Source organism: Bombus affinis, unplaced genomic scaffold, assembly GCF_024516045.1.
Source record: "Bombus affinis isolate iyBomAffi1 unplaced genomic scaffold, iyBomAffi1.2 ctg00000200.1, whole genome shotgun sequence".
Classification (NCBI taxonomy): domain Eukaryota; kingdom Metazoa; phylum Arthropoda; class Insecta; order Hymenoptera; family Apidae; genus Bombus; species Bombus affinis.
The window spans coordinates 232,501-238,702 of NW_026108904.1; the positions used below are offsets into that span (position 1 = coordinate 232,501).

Below are 6,202 nucleotides of genomic sequence, written 5' to 3' on the forward strand. Positions count from 1 at the left end.
ATAGACGCCGAAAAGGCATGGGATGACCAACACTCTCTGTTTTTCGAGTACTTGTAGCGCCGAATTGCCTTAAAAAAAATCACACGCGCGCACGACTATCACGTCGTACGCGCGTGTATACCTCGTCTTTAATTAAATCAAAGTTTCACTCCAGCCTCGCCAAAGGGGATCGTCTTCTTCCTCGTCTACGATCTCTTCTCCTGTACGTGTCCAGAGATTCTCTCTGGCATGACGACGACGACCATCCAACGACTTTGTAACGGACTCTCGTGCGCATCTTCGTCAGGTACGGAAACGTTGCGCAACACCTCGAGCTTGGTAAAACACCCGTAGCCGATCATAGACACGCGCTAGTTCGCACACGATTTCTACGATTTCCGACGAACGTGGCTTTGGGCCAGGGCCGGCGGGCAGAGAGATACGCGAACGACGGGGAAAATTCGTCCCGATACAAGTAACGCGTACTCTCCGATCTCCGCGCAACGCCTGGGGATCATCTCCCTAAGTCATCAGCGCTCGAAGAAATCACGTGTGCGTTCCCGGATCTACGGCTCTCTTTCGGGGATAAATTACAAGCACAGAGTATGTTAAACGCAACGACGACCCATCGATGCGACGGTCCTCGTCGTTGTCAGTCGCTCGCGCAGAGTATATCTCTACGCACGAAGAGACGGAGTGGGCATTAGATCCCTGGGGCTATTCGAGTAAAACGTCTTAAGAAAAGACGGTTGTACGGCAAAATTCCGCACCGTTACCAAGTTTACTTTTATCTGAGGCTGTTCTCCTTCTCTCCTCTCTCGACCGAGTTCCCATATTTGCTTTCTCTCAGTCTCGCCAAAATAATATTCATTTAAGACGACGTCGGGGGCGCGGACATCGTGCTCATCGAAAACCTGCAAACGTATGCAAATCTGCTGATATGAAAAAAAAATCGGTCACGAGGACAACACTACGTATATATATATATATATATATATATAATATATTCGATAACCGACACGAAGCGGTGCATAAGCGGGCGGTCGTACGAAAGGACGACTCACGACGCCGCTAGCACTCACGCAGGTCCGTGACGGTTCTCTCCGCTCTTATTCGTATCCTTCTTCGTGCGCTTCCTCCGACTCTGAAACGTTCTACGTATCGTAAGAACGACGGCGGGTTGTCGAAGGCACCAAGGGACAGAGAGAGACAGAGGTAGAGTTTCGTAGTGTCTCCCGTGAACACGATAGTTTATATATCGAGCATGCGTACGAATTGCACGGTCTCGACACGACCGCGACGAACGCCGACGAGCGTCCAACAATCGCTCGTACGTCGCGTACGTTCTCTCGCGTCCGCTCTTGTTCGTATCCTTCTTCGTGCGCTTCCTCCGACTCTGAAACGTTCTACGTATCGTAAGAACGACGGCGGGTTGTCGAAGGCACCAAGGGACAGAGAGAGACAGATAGAGAGGAACGACACGCAACGCAAGCAGTCTTAGGTTTACGTGAGCAACCCTCAGCCAGGCGTGGTCCAGGAATTGTATCCGTGGACCGCAATGTGCGTTCGAAATGTCGATGTTCATGTGTCCTGCAGTTCACACGTTGACGCGCAATTAGCTGCGTTCTTCATCGACCCACGAGCCAAGTGATCCACCGTTCAGGGTAATCTTTTCATATATTTTTTAAAACTCTTGTACTCCATGTACTCTTAATACTCGGTTCGAGCGAAGCCGAGATCCGACACGACCGACCAACGGGAATCGGACGCGCAGAAGTCGCCGGAAGATCGACGACACGAAAACGTTCGAAAATGAAATCCGACGAACGCGCGAAGATACGCGCGTCCGCCGGCCGGGCGAAAAGTACATTATGATATATAACAACCATCGAGATCGAAGCTCCGTTCGTCAGGAAACGACGGGGATATAACACCCGATTCTGAATCCTCTGTGCAGCACACGATCTCGCGAAGAAATACGCACGGTGGCTAGCCCATATATATATATATGTGTGTGTGTGTATATATAATACGATATGCATTCCTCTCGTCCAATTATTCAAGAAAAAGAGCGTGCGCCTCCATCGTTCGGGTGATGTAAAGATTCGATGGGACTCGCGCGACCCTCGGCCTCGAGCGGTCTTTCCTCCCAATATCCAGAAGCCGAGCTTTGAAAAAACTCTAGCGACGGCACGGGTGTCCGACTCACGACATCGAGGCTTCGAAGTCGGCGATCTCCTCCGAACGGATGGCGATCGCGACGACTCAAAGCGTGAAAAATCGACGAAAGAGAACACATCTCCGTTCAGGTGATTGTTTTTTTTAAAAAATAAAAAAATTCGATGGGACTCGCATCCATCTACCTCGCGCGGTCTTTCTTCCCAATATCCAGAAGCCGAGCTTTGAAAAAACTTCAGCGACGGCACGGGTGTCCGACTCACGACAACGAGGATAGACAGCCTGCGGTCCCCTCTGAACGGGTTATATGCGACGAACTAGACGAAACTTTAGTCGTTCAGGTGGTATAAAAAAAAAAAATTCGATGGGACGCACGCGCAGCCGTCGTCCTCGAGCGGTCTTTCTTCCCAATATCCAGAAGCCGAGCTTTGAAAAAACTCTAGCGACGGCACGGGTGTCCGACTCACGACATCGAGGGTAGACAGCCTGCGGTCCCCTCTGAACCAACTTCGGCTAGACTAGTTACGAATCGTTGCTACGCATCGTCATCATAGTCATCGTCATCATCATCATTATCATAGCGGGCCAACATCCACGCAATGCGTTTTCGTTCTAGGTTACCCGATCCACGAGTATGTTACAAGTGGTTTCGTTATTTCGAACAAAACGACATACGAAGAACACACGCCCTATGGGTAGGAAGCACGTTTCGAGAACGACCGAGAGCGGTGAAAGAGACGAAAGGTCGACGCGCATAAGGTATCCATGGATCTTCGAAGAGAACCTTCGAAGATATGTCGGTATCCTTTCTACATGCGCGACTCGCTACTCGTACTTTCGCTCTCGTCGACTCGTTTTAGTCGCTTCGTTCGATCCCAAAGAGGAGTCTTCGATGTCCCGTTGCTAGGAGGAGAGCAAACGCAACACAGACCACGAAACATAGAAGAGAATAGGCGAGCATGATCTCTCCGACACGAGGCACTTTAGAGATTTTGTTATTCGTTTGTACGGTCTCCACGACGCAAAAAAAAAAATACGAGATCGTGGCGGCGGGTCTTTCTGTATACGGCCTCACGCAAGCGCCTCGATCTCATTTCTCTTTACGGGTGGTTTCCATTCGTAATTTTTCGTTCGATATTCGTGTCAAAGTTTAATTTTCGAAAGCTCAAGTTCCCATTTATAGTTTTATTATAAAATCATAATATTCGCAGACGGCGGGTCTTTCTGTGTACGACCTCACGCAGGCGCCTCGAATTCGTTTATGTATGTATATATATATATATATATATATATATGTATCTCTTCATCCCGATGATCGAGAGAGAGTGCCACCTTCTCTTCATATAGTTTCGTAGCTGGAGGGTCGTCTCCTCCTTATGTCTTTTCATCATTTTGCCAACGGAGTAAGCCACGCTCCGGGCGAATTTAACTGTTCTTTGTTAAAGTATATAGCTTGTTGATACGTCGTATATACTTTGGTTCGTCGATATAGGAGGAGTACGGCTCCTTACCGACTTATACAGTTTCGTATTTTTCAAGTGTTCAAGTCAAATTCTTTAAGTTTTTGTGTTATATCGTTAATGATCCTTCCGCAGGTTCACCTACGGAAACCTTGTTACGACTTTTACTTCCTCTAAATGATCAAGTTTGGTCATCTTCCCGGTAACATCGGCAATGCTTATCACATTGGCCGCGCACCAGTCCGAAGACCTCACTAAATCATTCAATCGGTAGTAGCGACGGGCGGTGTGTACAAAGGGCAGGGACGTAATCAACGCGAGCTTATGACTCGCGCTTACTGGGAATTCCTCGTTCATGGGGAATAATTGCAAGCCCCAATCCCTAGCACGAAGGAGGTTCAGCGGGTTACCCGGGCCTTTCGGCCAGGGAAAACACGCTGATTCCTTCAGTGTAGCGCGCGTGCGGCCCAGAACATCTAAGGGCATCACAGACCTGTATTGCTCAATCTCGTGCGGCTAGAAGCCGCCTGTTCCTCTAAGAAGATTTGTTTGTACGTTGGTAGTAAAAACCCACCGACCGAAGCCGGGGGCCCTTCGAGATACCATAAGTTACGTCTATTACGAGGCTAGAGTCTCGTTCGTTATCGGAATTAACCAGACAAATCGCTCCACCAACTAAGAACGGCCATGCACCACCACCCACCGAATCAAGAAAGAGCTATCAATCTGTCAATCCTTCCGGTGTCCGGGCCTGGTGAGGTGTCCCGTGTTGAGTCAAATTAAGCCGCAGGCTCCACTCCTGGTGGTGCCCTTCCGTCAATTCCTTTAAGTTTCAGCTTTGCAACCATACTTCCCCCGGAACCCAAGAACTTGGTTTCCCGGAAGCTGCCCGCCGAGTCATCGGAGGAACTTCGGCGGATCGCTGGCTGCATCGTTATGGTTAGAACTAGGGCGGTATCTGATCGCCTTCGAACCTCTAACTTTCGTTCTTGATTAATGAAAACATTTTTGGCAAATGCTTTCGCTTCTGTCCGTCTTGCGACGATCCAAGAATTTCACCTCTAACGTCGCAATACGAATGCCCCCATCTGTCCCTATTAATCATTACCTCGGGGCTCCGAAAACCAACAAAATAGAACCGAGGTCCTATTCCATTATTCCATGCACACAGTATTCAGGCGAAGGTAGCCTGCTTAAGCACTCTAATTTGTTCAAAGTAAACGTATCGGCCCACCTCGACACTCAGTGAAGAGCACCGCGATGGGATATTAGTTGGACCGCCCGCGAGGAGCTAAGCCCACCGATAGGGACGTACCACATAATGCCAGTTAAACACCGCGAGCGGTGAACCGACACTGTGACACACAGATTCAACTACGAGCTTTTTAACCGCAACAACTTTAATATACGCTATTGGAGCGGGAATTACCGCGGCTGCTGGCACCAGACTTGCCCTCCAATTGGTCCTCGTTTAAAGGATTTAAAGTGTACTCATTCCGATTACGGGGCCTCGGATGAGTCCCGTATCGTTATTTTTCGTCACTACCTCCCCGTGCCGGGAGTGGGTAATTTGCGCGCCTGCTGCCTTCCTTGGATGTGGTAGCTGTTTCTCAGGCTCCCTCTCCGGAATCGAACCCTGATTCCCCGTTACCCGTTACAACCATGGTAGGCGCAGAACCTACCATCGACAGTTGATAAGGCAGACATTTGAAAGATGCGTCGCCGGTGCTAGATGACCATGCGATCAGCACAAAGTTATTCAGAGTCACCAAAACAAACGATGGACGGACAGACGAGCCATCCGCCACCGATTGGTTTTGATCTAATAAAAGCATTCCTACCATCTCTGGTCGGAATCGGTTTGCATGTATTAGCTCTAGAATTACCACAGTTATCCAAGTAAATGTAGGGATGATCTAAGAAACCATAACTGATTTAATGAGCCATTCGCGGTTTCACCTTAAGGCGGCATGTACTGAGACATGCATGGCTTAATCTTTGAGACAAGCATATGACTACTGGCAGGATCAACCAGGGATCTTAGAATATATTCCCAAAAGACCAGCATTTTCGTTTAAAAGTTCTCTCTGTGTCGTAGGTGGGACGTAAGCACCGTACGACGAGACTTTTCATTTTATATATATATGTAATATGACTTAGAGAGCACGTTCCATGGTCAGTAACAACGTCACTCAGCCACTTTAATTCTCCTCCTCTCTCACCATCATATATCGATACAAAGATTCATACTTCACAGAATTATTTCTGTTTGTAACTTTTCTCCTCCAACTTTCTCTCGTAGAATATAACTTAGCGGTAAAGCACGGTATACGCATGCTGGACATACCGTAAGAATATTCTTTTATAAGCTGCAACACCTCTGTAGAGACGCGTTACCAGAAGATAACGCACTCTAGCAGAACGCCAAAAGGACCATCGTGCAGCTACAAATAGCTTACAAGCCGATGGTCTCTGCAAGAATGGCTACTCCGTAAGTACAAGCACACACGCATCCAACTTTTGTCAAATACGTGCACACAGGTCACCAGCTTCCCGACTAAGGGAAGCTTGCCACGTTAACGGTC

General features: G+C 48.5%; 2 non-coding genes across 2 annotated transcripts; both read right to left on the reverse strand.

The window, feature by feature from the left end:
- Positions 1 to 1,491: 1,491 nt before the first annotated feature.
- LOC126927685 (5.8S ribosomal RNA) lies at positions 1,492 to 1,646 on the reverse strand. The gene has a single exon (XR_007715775.1). It is a non-coding gene; the product is annotated as a 5.8S ribosomal RNA (ribosomal RNA).
- A 2,089-nt stretch (positions 1,647 to 3,735) lies between these two features.
- On the reverse strand, positions 3,736 to 5,655 carry LOC126927692 (small subunit ribosomal RNA). Its single transcript, XR_007715782.1, has one exon. It is a non-coding gene; the product is annotated as a small subunit ribosomal RNA (ribosomal RNA).
- Between the last annotated feature and the right edge of the window lie 547 nt (positions 5,656 to 6,202).